Raw genomic sequence first — 17,962 nt, 5'->3', positions numbered from 1 at the left:
TGTCCAATTGCAGTTTCTACAGAAAGAGTGTTTCAAAACTCCTCCATCAAAAGGAAGGTTCAACTCTGTTTGTTGAATGCACAGATCAGAAAGTGGTTTCACAGAATGCTTCTGTGAAGTTTTTATTTGAAGACATCCCTTTTTCAGCGATAGGCCTCATAGCGCCTCAAATATCCACATGCAGTTTCTACAGAAAGAGTGTTTAAAAACTCCTCAATCAATAGTAAGTTTCAACACTCTTAGTTGAATGAACAGATCAGAAAGAAGTTTCACAGAATGCTTCTCTGTAGTTTTTATTTGAAGATATTTCTTTTCCATTACAGGCCTCATAGCGCTCCAAATGTCCACTTGCGGTTTCTACAGAAAGAGTGGTTCAAAACTCCTCCACCAAAAGTAAGGTTCAACTCTGTTAGTTGAATGCACAGATCGGAAAGAAGATTCAGAGAATGCTTTTTTGTAGTTTTTATTGGAAGATATTTCTTTTTCCACGATAGGCCTCATAGCGCCTCAATGATCCACATGCAGTTTCTACAGAAAGAGTGTTTCAAAAATCCTCCATCTAAAGTAATGTTCAACTCTGTTAGTTGAATGCACAGATAAGAAAGAAGTTTCACAGAATGCTTCTCTGTAGTTTTTATTTGAAGATATAGCTTTTTCCGCAATAGGCCTCATAGAGCTCCAAATATCCCCTTGCAGTTTCTACAGAAACAGTGTTTAAAAACTCCTCCATCAAAAGTAATGTTCAGCTCTGTTAGTCGAATGCACAGATCTGAAAGAAGTTTCACAGAATGCTTCTGTGTAGTTTTTATTTGAAGATATACCTTTTTCCGCCATAGGCCTCATAGCGCTCAAAATGTCCACTTGAAGTTTCTACAGAAATAGTGTTTCAAAACTCCTCCATCAAAAGTAAGAATCAACTCTGTTAGTTGAATGCACAGATAAGAAAGAAGTGTCACAGAATGCTTCTGTGTACTTTTTATTTGAAGATATTCCTTTTTCCGCAATAGGCCTCATAGCGCTCCAAATATCCCCTTGCAGTTTCTACAGAAAGAGTGTTTAAAAACTCCTCCATCAAAAGTAATGTTCACCTCTGTTAGTTGAATGCACAGATCAGAAAGAAGTTTCACAGAATGCTTCCGTGTAGTTTTTATTTGAAGATATAGCTTTTTCCGCGATAGGCCTCATAGCGCTCAAAATATCCACTTGCAGTTTCTACAGAAACATTATTTCAAAACTCCTCCATCAAAAGTAAGGTTCAACTCTGTTAGTTGAATGCACAGATAAGAAAGAAGTTTCACAGAATGCTTCTGTGTAGTTTTTATTTGAAGATATTCCTTTTTCCGCGATAGGCCTCAAAGCGCTCATAATGTCCACTTCCAGTTTCTACAGAAAGAGTGTTTGAAAACTCCTCAATCAAAAGTTATGTTCAAGTGTGTTAGTTGAATGCACAGATCAGAAAAATTTCACAGAATGCTTCTGTGTAGTTTTTATTGGAAGATATTCCTTTTTCCGCGATAGGCCTCGTAGCGCTCCAAATGTCCACTTGCAGTTTCTACAGAAAGAGTGTTTGAATACTCCTCCATCCAAAGTAAGGTTCAACTCTGTTGGTTGAAAGCCCAGATCAGAAAGAAGTTTCACAGAACGTTTTACTCTAGTCTTTCTTTGAAGATATTGCTTTCTCCACGATAGGCCTCATGGGGCTCCATATGTCCACATGTAGTTTCCACAGAAAGAGTGTTTGAAAACTCCTCCATCAAAAGTAAAGTTCACCTCTGTTTGTTGAATGCACAGATAAGAAAGTGGTTTCAAAGAATGCTTCTGTGAAGTTTTTATTTGATGACATCCCTTTTTCAGCGATAGGCCTCATAGCGCCTCAAATATCCACATGCAGTTTCTACAGAAAGAGTGTTTAAAAGCTCCTCCATCAAAAGTAATTTTCAACACTGTTATTTCAATGAACAGTTGAGAAAGAAGTTTCACAGAATGCTTCTGTGTAGTTTTTATTTGAAGATATTCCTTTTCCATTATAGGCCTCATAGCGCTCCAAATGTCCACTTGCAGTTTCTACAGAAAGAGTGGTTCAAAACTCCTCCATCAAAAGTAAGGTTCAACTCTGTTAGTTGAATGCACAGATCGGAAAGAAGTTTCACAGAATGCTTCTGTGTAGTTTTTATTTGAAGATATTCCTTTTCCCGCGATAGGCCTCATAGAGCTCCAAATATTCTCTTGCAGTTTGTACGGTAAGAAGAGTTTCAAAAACTCCTCCATCAAAAGTAAAGTTCACCTCTGTTTGTTGAATGCACAGATAAGAAATTGGTTTCAAAGAATGCTTCTGTGAAGTTTTTATTTGATGACATCCCTTTTTCAGCGATAGGCCTCATAGCGCCTCAAATATCCACATGCAGTTTCTACAGAAAGAGTGTTTAAAAGCTCCTCCATCAAAAGTAATTTTCAACACTGTTATTTCAATGAACAGTTGAGAAAGAAGTTTCACAGAATGCTTCTGTGTAGTTTTTATTTGAAGATATTCCTTTTCCATTATAGGCCTCATAGCGCTCCAAATGTCCACTTGCAGTTTCTACAGAAAGAGTGGTTCAAAACTCCTCCATCAAAAGTAAGGTTCAACTCTGTTAGTTGAATGCACAGATCGGAAAGAAGTTTCACAGAATGCTTCTGTGTAGTTTTTATTTGAAGATATTCCTTTTTCCGCGATAGGCCTCATAGAGCTCCAAATATTCTCTTGCAGTTTGTACGGTAAGAAGAGTGTTTCAAAAACTCCTCCATCAAAAGTTAGGATCAACACTGCTAGTTGAATGAACAGATCAGAAAGTAGTTTCACAGAATGCTTCTGTGTAGTTTTTGTTTGAATGTATTCCTTTTCCCACCATAGGCCTCATAGAGATCCAAATGTCCACTTGCAGTTTACACAGAAGGACTGTTTCAAAACCCCTCAGTCAAAAGCAAGTTTCAACTCTGTCAGTTGAACGCACAGATCATAAAGTAGTTTCACAGAATGCAACTGTGTAGTTTTTATATGAAGATATTCCTTTTTCCACGATAGGCCTCATAGCACTCCAAATGTCCGCTTGCAGTTTCTACAGGAAGAGTGTTTCAATAGTCTTCCACCAAAAGTAAGGTTCAACTCCTTTAGTTGAATGAACAGATCAATAAGGATTTCCACAGAATGCTTCTGTGTAGTTTTTATTGGAAGATATTCCTTTTTCCGCTATAGGTCTCGTAGCGCTACAAATATCCACTTCCAGTTCCTACAGAGTGTTTCAAAACTCCTCCACCCAAAGTAAGGTTCAACTCGGTTAGTTGAATGCACAGGTCAGAAAGAAGTTCCACAGAATGCTACTGTGTAGTTTTTATTTGAAGATATTCCTTTTTCCACTATAGGCCTCATAGCGCTCCAAATGACAACTTGCACTATCTACCGAAAGAGTGTTTCAAAACATCTCCATGAAAAGTAAGGTTCAACCCTGTTAGATGAATGTACAGATCAGAATGAAGTCTCACAGTCTGCTTCTGTGTAGTTTTTACTTGAAGATATTCGTTTTTCCACGATTGGCCTCAGAGCTCTCCTAATGTCCACGTGCAGTTTACACAGAAAGAGTGTTTTAAAGCTCCTCAATCAAAAGTAAGGTTCTACTCTGTTAGGTGAATGCACAGATGAGAAAGAAGTTTCACAGAATGCTTCTGTGTAGTTTTTACTTGAAGTTATTGCTTTTTCCACGATAGGCTTCATAGCGCTCCAAATATCGACCTGCAGTTTCTACAGAAAGAGTGTTTCAAAAGTCTTCCATTAAAAGTAAGGTTCATCTCTGTTAGTTGAATGCACAGATCAGAAAGAAGTTTCACAGAATTCTTTTGTGCACTTTTTATTTGAAGATAATCCTTTTTCCGCAATAGGCCTCATAGCACTCCAAATATCCACTTACACTTTCTACAGAAAGAATGTTTAAAAACTCCTCAATCAAAAGTAAGATTCAACACTGCTAGATGAATGTACAGATCAGAGAGAAGTTTCAAAGAATGCTTCTGTGTAGTTTTTATTTGAAGATATACCTTTTACCACTATAGGCCTCATTGCGCTCCAAATGTCCAATTGCAGTTTCTACAGAAAGAGTGTTTCAAAACTCCTCCATCAAAAGGAAGGTTCAACTCTGTTTGTTGAATGCACAGATCAGAAAGTGGTTTCACAGAATGCTTCTGTGAAGTTTTTATTTGAAGACATCCCTTTTTCAGCGATAGGCCTCATAGCGCCTCAAATATCCACATGCAGTTTCTACAGAAAGAGTGTTTAAAAACTCCTCAATCAATAGTAAGTTTCAACACTCTTAGTTGAATGAACAGATCAGAAAGAAGTTTCACAGAATGCTTCTCTGTAGTTTTTATTTGAAGATATTTCTTTTCCATTACAGGCCTCATAGCGCTCCAAATGTCCACTTGCGGTTTCTACAGAAAGAGTGGTTCAAAACTCCTCCATCAAAAGTAAGGTTCAACTCTGTTAGTTGAATGCACAGATCGGAAAGAAGATTCAGAGAATGCTTTTCTGTAGTTTTTATTGGAAGATATTTCTTTTTCCACGATAGGCCTCATAGCGCCTCAATGATCCACATGCAGTTTCTACAGAAAGAGTGTTTCAAAAATCCTCCATCTAAAGTAATGTTCAACTCTGTTAGTTGAATGCACAGATAAGAAAGAAGTTTCACAGAATGCTTCTCTGTAGTTTTTATTTGAAGATATAGCTTTTTCCGCAATAGGCCTCATAGAGCTCCAAATATCCCCTTGCAGTTTCTACAGAAACAGTGTTTAAAAACTCCTCCATCAAAAGTAATGTTCAGCTCTGTTAGTCGAATGCACAGATCTGAAAGAAGTTTCACAGAATGCTTCTGTGTAGTTTTTATTTGAAGATATACCTTTTTCCGCCATAGGCCTCATAGCGCTCAAAATGTCCACTTGAAGTTTCTACAGAAATAGTGTTTCAAAACTCCTCCATCAAAAGTAAGAATCAACTCTGTTAGTTGAATGCACAGATAAGAAAGAAGTGTCACAGAATGCTTCTGTGTACTTTTTATTTGAAGATATTCCTTTTTCCGCAATAGGCCTCATAGCGCTCCAAATATCCCCTTGCAGTTTCTACAGAAAGAGTGTTTAAAAACTCCTCCATCAAAAGTAATGTTCACCTCTGTTAGTTGAATGCACAGATCAGAAAGAAGTTTCACAGAATGCTTCCGTGTAGTTTTTATTTGAAGATATAGCTTTTTCCGCGATAGGCCTCATAGCGCTCAAAATGTCCACTTGCAGTTTCTACAGAAACATTATTTCAAAACTCCTCCATCAAAAGTAAGGTTCAACTCTGTTAGTTGAATGCACAGATAAGAAAGAAGTTTCACAGAATGCTTCTGTGTAGTTTTTATTTGAAGATATTCCTTTTTCCGCGATAGGCCTCAAAGCGCTCATAATGTCCACTTCCAGTTTCTACAGAAAGAGTGTTTGAAAACTCCTCAATCAAAAGTTATGTTCAAGTGTGTTAGTTGAATGCACAGATCAGAAAAATTTCACAGAATGCTTCTGTGTAGTTTTTATTGGAAGATATTCCTTTTTCCGCGATAGGCCTCGTAGCGCTCCAAATGTCCACTTGCAGTTTCTACAGAAAGAGTGTTTGAATACTCCTCCATCCAAAGTAAGGTTCAACTCTGTTGGTTGAAAGCCCAGATCAGAAAGAAGTTTCACAGAACGTTTTACTCTAGTCTTTCTTTGAAGATATTCCTTTCTCCACGATAGGCCTCATGGGGCTCCATATGTCCACATGTAGTTTCCACAGAAAGAGTGTTTGAAAACTCCTCCATCAAAAGTAAAGTTCACCTCTGTTTGTTGAATGCACAGATAAGAAAGTGGTTTCAAAGAATGCTTCTGTGAAGTTTTTATTTGATGACATCCCTTTTTCAGCGATAGGCCTCATAGCGCCTCAAATATCCACATGCAGTTTCTACAGAAAGAGTGTTTAAAAGCTCCTCCATCAAAAGTAATTTTCAACACTGTTATTTCAATGAACAGTTGAGAAAGAAGTTTCACAGAATGCTTCTGTGTAGTTTTTATTTGAAGATATTCCTTTTCCATTATAGGCCTCATAGCGCTCCAAATGTCCACTTGCAGTTTCTACAGAAAGAGTGGTTCAAAACTCCTCCATCAAAAGTAAGGTTCAACTCTGTTAGTTGAATGCACAGATCGGAAAGAAGTTTCACAGAATGCTTCTGTGTAGTTTTTATTTGAAGATATTCCTTTTTCCGCGATAGGCCTCATAGAGCTCCAAATATTCTCTTGCAGTTTGTACGGTAAGAAGAGTTTCAAAAACTCCTCCATCAAAAGTAAAGTTCACCTCTGTTTGTTGAATGCACAGATAAGAAAGTGGTTTCAAAGAATGCTTCTGTGAAGTTTTTATTTGATGACATCCCTTTTTCAGCGATAGGCCTCATAGCGCCTCAAATATCCACATGCAGTTTCTACAGAAAGAGTGTTTAAAAGCTCCTCCATCAAAAGTAATTTTCAACACTGTTATTTCAATGAACAGTTGAGAAAGAAGTTTCACAGAATGCTTCTGTGTAGTTTTTATTTGAAGATATTCCTTTTCCATTATAGGCCTCATAGCGCTCCAAATGTCCACTTGCAGTTTCTACAGAAAGAGTGGTTCAAAACTCCTCCATCAAAAGTAAGGTTCAACTCTGTTAGTTGAATGCACAGATCGGAAAGAAGTTTCACAGAATGCTTCTGTGTAGTTTTTATTTGAAGATATTCCTTTTTCCGCGATAGGCCTCATAGAGCTCCAAATATTCTCCTGCAGTTTGTACGGTAAGAAGAGTGTTTCAAAAACTCCTCCATCAAAAGTTAGGATCAACACTGCTAGTTGAATGAACAGATCAGAAAGTAGTTTCACAGAATGCTTCTGTGTAGTTTTTGTTTGAATGTATTCCTTTTCCCACCATAGGCCTCATAGAGATCCAAATGTCCACTTGCAGTTTACACAGAAGGACTGTTTCAAAACCCCTCAGTCAAAAGCAAGTTTCAACTCTGTCAGTTGAACGCACAGATCATAAAGTAGTTTCACAGAATGCAACTGTGTAGTTTTTATATGAAGATATTCCTTTTTCCACGATAGGCCTCATAGCACTCCAAATGTCCGCTTGCAGTTTCTACAGGAAGAGTGTTTCAATAGTCTTCCACCAAAAGTAAGGTTCAACTCCTTTAGTTGAATGAACAGATCAATAAGGATTTCCACAGAATGCTTCTGTGTAGTTTTTATTGGAAGATATTCCTTTTTCCGCTATAGGTCTCGTAGCGCTACAAATATCCACTTCCAGTTCCTACAGAGTGTTTCAAAACTCCTCCACCCAAAGTAAGGTTCAACTCGGTTAGTTGAATGCACAGGTCAGAAAGAAGTTCCACAGAATGCTACTGTGTAGTTTTTATTTGAAGATATTCCTTTTTCCACTATAGGCCTCATAGCGCTCCAAATGACAACTTGCACTATCTACCGAAAGAGTGTTTCAAAACATCTCCATGAAAAGTAAGGTTCAACCCTGTTAGATGAATGTACAGATCAGAATGAAGTCTCACAGTCTGCTTCTGTGTAGTTTTTACTTGAAGATATTCGTTTTTCCACGATTGGCCTCAGAGCTCTCCTAATGTCCACGTGCAGTTTACACAGAAAGAGTGTTTTAAAGCTCCTCAATCAAAAGTAAGGTTCTACTCTGTTAGGTGAATGCACAGATGAGAAAGAAGTTTCACAGAATGCTTCTGTGTAGTTTTTACTTGAAGTTATTGCTTTTTCCACGATAGGCTTCATAGCGCTCCAAATATCGACCTGCAGTTTCTACAGAAAGAGTGTTTCAAAAGTCTTCCATTAAAAGTAAGGTTCATCTCTGTTAGTTGAATGCACAGATCAGAAAGAAGTTTCACAGAATTCTTTTGTGCACTTTTTATTTGAAGATAATCCTTTTTCCGCAATAGGCCTCATAGCACTCCAAATATCCACTTACACTTTCTACAGAAAGAATGTTTAAAAACTCCTCAATCAAAAGTAAGATTCAACACTGCTAGATGAATGTACAGATCAGAGAGAAGTTTCAAAGAATGCTTCTGTGTAGTTTTTATTTGAAGATATACCTTTTACCACTATAGGCCTCATTGCGCTCCAAATGTCCAATTGCAGTTTCTACAGAAAGAGTGTTTCAAAACTCCTCCATCAAAAGGAAGGTTCAACTCTGTTTGTTGAATGCACAGATCAGAAAGTGGTTTCACAGAATGCTTCTGTGAAGTTTTTATTTGAAGACATCCCTTTTTCAGCGATAGGCCTCATAGCGCCTCAAATATCCACATGCAGTTTCTACAGAAAGAGTGTTTAAAAACTCCTCAATCAATAGTAAGTTTCAACACTCTTAGTTGAATGAACAGATCAGAAAGAAGTTTCACAGAATGCTTCTCTGTAGTTTTTATTTGAAGATATTTCTTTTCCATTACAGGCCTCATAGCGCTCCAAATGTCCACTTGCGGTTTCTACAGAAAGAGTGGTTCAAAACTCCTCCATCAAAAGTAAGGTTCAACTCTGTTAGTTGAATGCACAGATCGGAAAGAAGATTCAGAGAATGCTTTTCTGTAGTTTTTATTGGAAGATATTTCTTTTTCCACGATAGGCCTCATAGCGCCTCAATGATCCACATGCAGTTTCTACAGAAAGAGTGTTTCAAAAATCCTCCATCTAAAGTAATGTTCAACTCTGTTAGTTGAATGCACAGATAAGAAAGAAGTTTCACAGAATGCTTCTCTGTAGTTTTTATTTGAAGATATAGCTTTTTCCGCAATAGGCCTCATAGAGCTCCAAATATCCCCTTGCAGTTTCTACAGAAACAGTGTTTAAAAACTCCTCCATCAAAAGTAATGTTCAGCTCTGTTAGTCGAATGCACAGATCTGAAAGAAGTTTCACAGAATGCTTCTGTGTAGTTTTTATTTGAAGATATACCTTTTTCCGCCATAGGCCTCATAGCGCTCAAAATGTCCACTTGAAGTTTCTACAGAAATAGTGTTTCAAAACTCCTCCATCAAAAGTAAGAATCAACTCTGTTAGTTGAATGCACAGATAAGAAAGAAGTGTCACAGAATGCTTCTGTGTACTTTTTATTTGAAGATATTCCTTTTTCCGCAATAGGCCTCATAGCGCTCCAAATATCCCCTTGCAGTTTCTACAGAAAGAGTGTTTAAAAACTCCTCCATCAAAAGTAATGTTCACCTCTGTTAGTTGAATGCACAGATCAGAAAGAAGTTTCACAGAATGCTTCCGTGTAGTTTTTATTTGAAGATATAGCTTTTTCCGCGATAGGCCTCATAGCGCTCAAAATGTCCACTTGCAGTTTCTACAGAAACATTATTTCAAAACTCCTCCATCAAAAGTAAGGTTCAACTCTGTTAGTTGAATGCACAGATAAGAAAGAAGTTTCACAGAATGCTTCTGTGTAGTTTTTATTTGAAGATATTCCTTTTTCCGCGATAGGCCTCAAAGCGCTCATAATGTCCACTTCCAGTTTCTACAGAAAGAGTGTTTGAAAACTCCTCAATCAAAAGTTATGTTCAAGTGTGTTAGTTGAATGCACAGATCAGAAAAATTTCACAGAATGCTTCTGTGTAGTTTTTATTGGAAGATATTCCTTTTTCCGCGATAGGCCTCGTAGCGCTCCAAATGTCCACTTGCAGTTTCTACAGAAAGAGTGTTTGAATACTCCTCCATCCAAAGTAAGGTTCAACTCTGTTGGTTGAAAGCCCAGATCAGAAAGAAGTTTCACAGAACGTTTTACTCTAGTCTTTCTTTGAAGATATTCCTTTCTCCACGATAGGCCTCATGGGGCTCCATATGTCCACATGTAGTTTCCACAGAAAGAGTGTTTGAAAACTCCTCCATCAAAAGTAAAGTTCACCTCTGTTTGTTGAATGCACAGATAAGAAAGTGGTTTCAAAGAATGCTTCTGTGAAGTTTTTATTTGATGACATCCCTTTTTCAGCGATAGGCCTCATAGCGCCTCAAATATCCACATGCAGTTTCTACAGAAAGAGTGTTTAAAAGCTCCTCCATCAAAAGTAATTTTCAACACTGTTATTTCAATGAACAGTTGAGAAAGAAGTTTCACAGAATGCTTCTGTGTAGTTTTTATTTGAAGATATTCCTTTTCCATTATAGGCCTCATAGCGCTCCAAATGTCCACTTGCAGTTTCTACAGAAAGAGTGGTTCAAAACTCCTCCATCAAAAGTAAGGTTCAACTCTGTTAGTTGAATGCACAGATCGGAAAGAAGTTTCACAGAATGCTTCTGTGTAGTTTTTATTTGAAGATATTCCTTTTTCCGCGATAGGCCTCATAGAGCTCCAAATATTCTCTTGCAGTTTGTACGGTAAGAAGAGTGTTTCAAAAACTCCTCCATCAAAAGTTAGGATCAACACTGCTAGTTGAATGAACAGATCAGAAAGTAGTTTCACAGAATGCTTCTGTGTAGTTTTTGTTTGAATGTATTCCTTTTCCCACCATAGGCCTCATAGAGATCCAAATGTCCACTTGCAGTTTACACAGAAGGACTGTTTCAAAACCCCTCAGTCAAAAGCAAGTTTCAACTCTGTCAGTTGAACGCACAGATCATAAAGTAGTTTCACAGAATGCAACTGTGTAGTTTTTATATGAAGATATTCCTTTTTCCACGATAGGCCTCATAGCACTCCAAATGTCCGCTTGCAGTTTCTACAGGAAGAGTGTTTCAATAGTCTTCCACCGAAAGTAAGGTTCAACTCCTTTAGTTGAATGAACAGATCAATAAGGATTTCCACAGAATGCTTCTGTGTAGTTTTTATTGGAAGATATTCCTTTTTCCGCTATAGGTCTCGTAGCGCTACAAATATCCACTTCCAGTTCCTACAGAGTGTTTCAAAACTCCTCCACCCAAAGTAAGGTTCAACTCGGTTAGTTGAATGCACAGGTCAGAAAGAAGTTCCACAGAATGCTACTGTGTAGTTTTTATTTGAAGATATTCCTTTTTCCACTATAGGCCTCATAGCGCTCCAAATGACAACTTGCACTATCTACCGAAAGAGTGTTTCAAAACATCTCCATGAAAAGTAAGGTTCAACCCTGTTAGATGAATGTACAGATCAGAATGAAGTCTCACAGTCTGCTTCTGTGTAGTTTTTACTTGAAGATATTCGTTTTTCCACGATTGGCCTCAGAGCTCTCCTAATGTCCACGTGCAGTTTACACAGAAAGAGTGTTTTAAAGCTCCTCAATCAAAAGTAAGGTTCTACTCTGTTAGGTGAATGCACAGATGAGAAAGAAGTTTCACAGAATGCTTCTGTGTAGTTTTTACTTGAAGTTATTGCTTTTTCCGCGATAGGCTTCATAGCGCTCCAAATATCGACCTGCAGTTTCTACAGAAAGAGTGTTTCAAAAGTCTTCCATTAAAAGTAAGGTTCATCTCTGTTAGTTGAATGCACAGATCAGAAAGAAGTTTCACAGAATTCTTTTGTGCACTTTTTATTTGAAGATAATCCTTTTTCCGCAATAGGCCTCATAGCACTCCAAATATCCACTTACACTTTCTACAGAAAGAATGTTTAAAAACTCCTCAATCAAAAGTAAGATTCAACACTGCTAGATGAATGTACAGATCAGAGAGAAGTTTCAAAGAATGCTTCTGTGTAGTTTTTATTTGAAGATATACCTTTTACCACTATAGGCCTCATTGCGCTCCAAATGTCCAATTGCAGTTTCTACAGAAAGAGTGTTTCAAAACTCCTCCATCAAAAGGAAGGTTCAACTCTGTTTGTTGAATGCACAGATCAGAAAGTGGTTTCACAGAATGCTTCTGTGAAGTTTTTATTTGAAGACATCCCTTTTTCAGCGATAGGCCTCATAGCGCCTCAAATATCCACATGCAGTTTCTACAGAAAGAGTGTTTAAAAACTCCTCAATCAATAGTAAGTTTCAACACTCTTAGTTGAATGAACAGATCAGAAAGAAGTTTCACAGAATGCTTCTCTGTAGTTTTTATTTGAAGATATTTCTTTTCCATTACAGGCCTCATAGCGCTCCAAATGTCCACTTGCGGTTTCTACAGAAAGAGTGGTTCAAAACTCCTCCATCAAAAGTAAGGTTCAACTCTGTTAGTTGAATGCACAGATCGGAAAGAAGATTCAGAGAATGCTTTTTTGTAGTTTTTATTGGAAGATATTTCTTTTTCCACGATAGGCCTCATAGCGCCTCAATGATCCACATGCAGTTTCTACAGAAAGAGTGTTTCAAAAATCCTCCATCTAAAGTAATGTTCAACTCTGTTAGTTGAATGCACAGATAAGAAAGAAGTTTCACAGAATGCTTCTCTGTAGTTTTTATTTGAAGATATAGCATTTTCCGCAATAGGCCTCATAGAGCTCCAAATATCCCCTTGCAGTTTCTACAGAAACAGTGTTTAAAAACTCCTCCATCAAAAGTAATGTTCAGCTCTGTTAGTCGAATGCACAGATCTGAAAGAAGTTTCACAGAATGCTTCTGTGTAGTTTTTATTTGAAGATATACCTTTATCCGCCATAGGCCTCATAGCGCTCAAAATGTCCACTTGAAGTTTCTACAGAAATAGTGTTTCAAAACTCCTCCATCAAAAGTAAGAATCAACTCTGTTAGTTGAATGCACAGATAAGAAAGAAGTGTCACAGAATGCTTCTGTGTACTTTTTATTTGAAGATATTCCTTTTTCCGCAACAGGCCTCATAGCGCTCCAAATATCCCCTTGCAGTTTCTACAGAAAGAGTGTTTAAAAACTCCTCCATCAAAAGTAATGTTCACCTCTGTTAGTTGAATGCACAGATCAGAAAGAAGTTTCACAGAATGCTTCCGTGTAGTTTTTATTTGAAGATATAGCTTTTTCCGCGATAGGCCTCATAGCGCTCAAAATATCCACTTGCAGTTTCTACAGAAACATTATTTCAAAACTCCTCCATCAAAAGTAAGGTTCAACTGTGTTAGTTGAATGCACAGATAAGAAAGAAGTTTCACAGAATGCTTCTGTGTAGTTTTTATTTGAAGATATTCCTTTTTCCGCGATAGGCCTCAAAGCGCTCATAATGTCCACTTCCAGTTTCTACAGAAAGAGTGTATGAAAACTCCTCAATCAAAAGTTATGTTCAAGTGTGTTAGTTGAATGCACAGATCAGAAAAATTTCACAGAATGCTTCTGTGTAGTTTTTATTGGAAGATATTCCTTTTTCCGCGATAGGCCTCGTAGCGCTCCAAATGTCCACTTGCAGTTTCTACAGAAAGAGTGTTTGAATACTCCTCCATCCAAAGTAAGGTTCAACTCTGTTGGTTGAAAGCCCAGATCAGAAAGAAGTTTCACAGAACGTTTTACTCTAGTCTTTCTTTGAAGATATTCCTTTCTCCACGATAGGCCTCATGGGGCTCCATATGTCCACATGTAGTTTCCACAGAAAGAGTGTTTGAAAACTCCTCCATCAAAAGTAAAGTTCACCTCTGTTTGTTGAATGCACAGATAAGAAAGTGGTTTCAAAGAATGCTTCTGTGAAGTTTTTATTTGATGACATCCCTTTTTCAGCGATAGGCCTCATAGCGCCTCAAATATCCACATGCAGTTTCTACAGAAAGAGTGTTTAAAAGCTCCTCCATCAAAAGTAATTTTCAACACTGTTATTTCAATGAACAGTTGAGAAAGAAGTTTCACAGAATGCTTCTGTGTAGTTTTTATTTGAAGATATTCCTTTTCCATTATAGGCCTCATAGCGCTCCAAATGTCCACTTGCAGTTTCTACAGAAAGAGTGGTTCAAAACTCCTCCATCAAAAGTAAGGTTCAACTCTGTTAGTTGAATGCACAGATCGGAAAGAAGTTTCACAGAATGCTTCTGTGTAGTTTTTATTTGAAGATATTCCTTTTTCCGCGATAGGCCTCATAGAGCTCCAAATATTCTCTTGCAGTTTGTACGGTAAGAAGAGTGTTTCAAAAACTCCTCCATCAAAAGTTAGGATCAACACTGCTAGTTGAATGAACAGATCAGAAAGTAGTTTCACAGAATGCTTCTGTGTAGTTTTTGTTTGAATGTATTCCTTTTCCCACCATAGGCCTCATAGAGATCCAAATGTCCACTTGCAGTTTACACAGAAGGACTGTTTCAAAACCCCTCAGTCAAAAGCAAGTTTCAACTCTGTCAGTTGAACGCACAGATCATAAAGTAGTTTCACAGAATGCAACTGTGTAGTTTTTATATGAAGATATTCCTTTTTCCACGATAGGCCTCATAGCACTCCAAATATCCGCTTGCAGTTTCTACAGGAAGAGTGTTTCAATAGTCTTCCACCAAAAGTAAGGTTCAACTCCTTTAGTTGAATGAACAGATCAATAAGGATTTCCACAGAATGCTTCTGTGTAGTTTTTATTGGAAGATATTCCTTTTTCCGCTATAGGTCTCGTAGCGCTACAAATATCCACTTCCAGTTCCTACAGAGTGTTTCAAAACTCCTCCACCCAAAGTAAGGTTCAACTCGGTTAGTTGAATGCACAGGTCAGAAAGAAGTTCCACAGAATGCTACTGTGTAGTTTTTATTTGAAGATATTCCTTTTTCCACTATAGGCCTCATAGCGCTCCAAATGACAACTTGCACTATCTACCGAAAGAGTGTTTCAAAACATCTCCATGAAAAGTAAGGTTCAACCCTGTTAGATGAATGTACAGATCAGAATGAAGTCTCACAGTCTGCTTCTGTGTAGTTTTTACTTGAAGATATTCGTTTTTCCACGATTGGCCTCAGAGCTCTCCTAATGTCCACGTGCAGTTTACACAGAAAGAGTGTTTTAAAGCTCCTCAATCAAAAGTAAGGTTCTACTCTGTTAGGTGAATGCACAGATGAGAAAGAAGTTTCACAGAATGCTTCTGTGTAGTTTTTACTTGAAGTTATTGCTTTTTCCGCGATAGGCTTCATAGCGCTCCAAATATCGACCTGCAGTTCCTACAGAAAGAGTGTTTCAAAAGTCTTCCATTAAAAGTAAGGTTCATCTCTGTTAGTTGAATGCACAGATCAGAAAGAAGTTTCACAGAATTCTTTTGTGCACTTTTTATTTGAAGATAATCCTTTTTCCGCAATAGGCCTCATAGCACTCCAAATATCCACTTACACTTTCTACAGAAAGAATGTTTAAAAACTCCTCAATCAAAAGTAAGATTCAACACTGCTAGATGAATGTACAGATCAGAGAGAAGTTTCAAAGAATGCTTCTGTGTAGTTTTTATTTGAAGATATACCTTTTACCACTATAGGCCTCATTGCACTCCAAATGTCCAATTGCAGTTTCTACAGAAAGAGTGTTTCAAAACTCCTCCATCAAAAGGAAGGTTCAACTCTGTTTGTTGAATGCACAGATCAGAAAGTGGTTTCACAGAATGCTTCTGTGAAGTTTTTATTTGAAGACATCCCTTTTTCAGCGATAGGCCTCATAGCGCCTCAAATATCCACATGCAGTTTCTACAGAAAGAGTGTTTAAAAACTCCTCAATCAATAGTAAGTTTCAACACTCTTAGTTGAATGAACAGATCAGAAAGAAGTTTCACAGAATGCTTCTCTGTAGTTTTTATTTGAAGATATTTCTTTTCCATTACAGGCCTCATAGCGCTCCAAATGTCCACTTGCGGTTTCTACAGAAAGAGTGGTTCAAAACTCCTCCATCAAAAGTAAGGTTCAACTCTGTTAGTTGAATGCACAGATCAGAAAGAAGATTCAGAGAATGCTTTTTTGTAGTTTTTATTGGAAGATATTTCTTTTTCCACGATAGGCCTCATAGCGCCTCAATGATCCACATGCAGTTTCTACAGAAAGAGTGTTTCAAAAATCCTCCATCTAAAGTAATGTTCAACTCTGTTAGTTGAATGCACAGATAAGAAAGAAGTTTCACAGAATGCTTCTCTGTAGTTTTTATTTGAAGATATAGCTTTTTCCGCAATAGGCCTCATAGAGCTCCAAATATCCCCTTGCAGTTTCTACAGAAACAGTGTTTAAAAACTCCTCCATCAAAAGTAATGTTCAGCTCTGTTAGTCGAATGCACAGATCTGAAAGAAGTTTCACAGAATGCTTCTGTGTAGTTTTTATTTGAAGATATACCTTTTTCCGCCATAGGCCTCATAGCGCTCAAAATGTCCACTTGAACTTTCTACAGAAATAGTGTTTCAAAACTCCTCCATCAAAAGTAAGAATCAACTCTGTTAGTTGAATGCACAGATAAGAAAGAAGTGTCACAGAATGCTTCTGTGTACTTTTTATTTGAAGATATTCCTTTTTCCGCAATAGGCCTCATAGCGCTCCAAATATCCCCTTGCAGTTTCTACAGAAAGAGTGTTTAAAAACTCCTCCATCAAAAGTAATGTTCACCTCTGTTAGTTGAATGCACAGATCAGAAAGAAGTTTCACAGAATGCTTCTCTGTAGTTTTTATTTGAAGATATTTCTTTTCCATTACAGGCCTCATAGCGCTCCAAATGTCCACTTGCGGTTTCTACAGAAAGAGTGGTTCAAAACTCCTCCATCAAAAGTAAGGTTCAACTCTGTTAGTTGAATGCACAGATCAGAAAGAAGATTCAGAGAATGCTTTTTTGTAGTTTTTATTGGAAGATATTTCTTTTTCCACGATAGGCCTCATAGCGCCTCAATGATCCACATGCAGTTTCTACAGAAAGAGTGTTTCAAAAATCCTCCATCTAAAGTAATGTTCAACTCTGTTAGTTGAATGCACAGATAAGAAAGAAGTTTCACAGAATGCTTCTCTGTAGTTTTTATTTGAAGATATAGCTTTTTCCGCAATAGGCCTCATAGAGCTCCAAATATCCCCTTGCAGTTTCTACAGAAACAGTGTTTAAAAACTCCTCCATCAAAAGTAATGTTCAGCTCTGTTAGTCGAATGCACAGATCTGAAAGAAGTTTCACAGAATGCTTCTGTGTAGTTTTTATTTGAAGATATACCTTTTTCCGCCATAGGCCTCATAGCGCTCAAAATGTCCACTTGAAGTTTCTACAGAAATAGTGTTTCAAAACTTCTCCATCAAAAGTAAGAATCAACTCTGTTAGTTGAATGCACAGATAAGAAAGAAGTGTCACAGAATGCTTCTGTGTACTTTTTATTTGAAGATATTCCTTTTTCCGCAATAGGCCTCATAGCGCTCCAAATATCCCCTTGCAGTTTCTACAGAAAGAGTGTTTAAAAACTCCTCCATCAAAAGTAATGTTCACCTCTGTTAGTTGAATGCACAGATCAGAAAGAAGTTTCACAGAATGCTTCCGTGTAGTTTTTATTTGAAGATATAGCTTTTTCTGCGATAGGCCTCATAGCGCTCAAAATATCCACTTGCAGTTTCTACAGAAACATTATTTCAAAACTCCTCCATCAAAAGTAAGGTTCAACTCTGTTAGTTGAATGCACAGATAAGAAAGAAGTTTCACAGAATGCTTCTGTGTAGTTTTTATTTGAAGATATTCCTTTTTCCGCGATAGGCCTCAAAGCGCTCATAATGTCCACTTCCAGTTTCTACAGAAAGAGTGTTTGAAAACTCCTCAATCAAAAGTTATGTTCAAGTGTGTTAGTTGAATGCACAGATCAGAAAAATTTCACAGAATGCTTCTGTGTAGTTTTTATTGGAAGATATTCCTTTTTCCGCGATAGGCCTCGTAGCGCTCCAAATGTCCACTTGCAGTTTCTACAGAAAGAGTGTTTGAATACTCCTCCATCCAAAGTAAGGTTCAACTCTGTTGGTTGAAAGCCCAGATCAGAAAGAAGTTTCACAGAACGTTTTACTCTAGTCTTTCTTTGAAGATATTCCTTTCTCCACGATAGGCCTCATGGGGCTCCATATGTCCACATGTAGTTTCCACAGAAA

This window comes from Symphalangus syndactylus, chromosome 11, assembly GCF_028878055.3.
Source record: "Symphalangus syndactylus isolate Jambi chromosome 11, NHGRI_mSymSyn1-v2.1_pri, whole genome shotgun sequence".
In the NCBI taxonomy this organism is placed as follows: domain Eukaryota; kingdom Metazoa; phylum Chordata; class Mammalia; order Primates; family Hylobatidae; genus Symphalangus; species Symphalangus syndactylus.
This window is presented reverse-complemented; position numbering follows the sequence as displayed.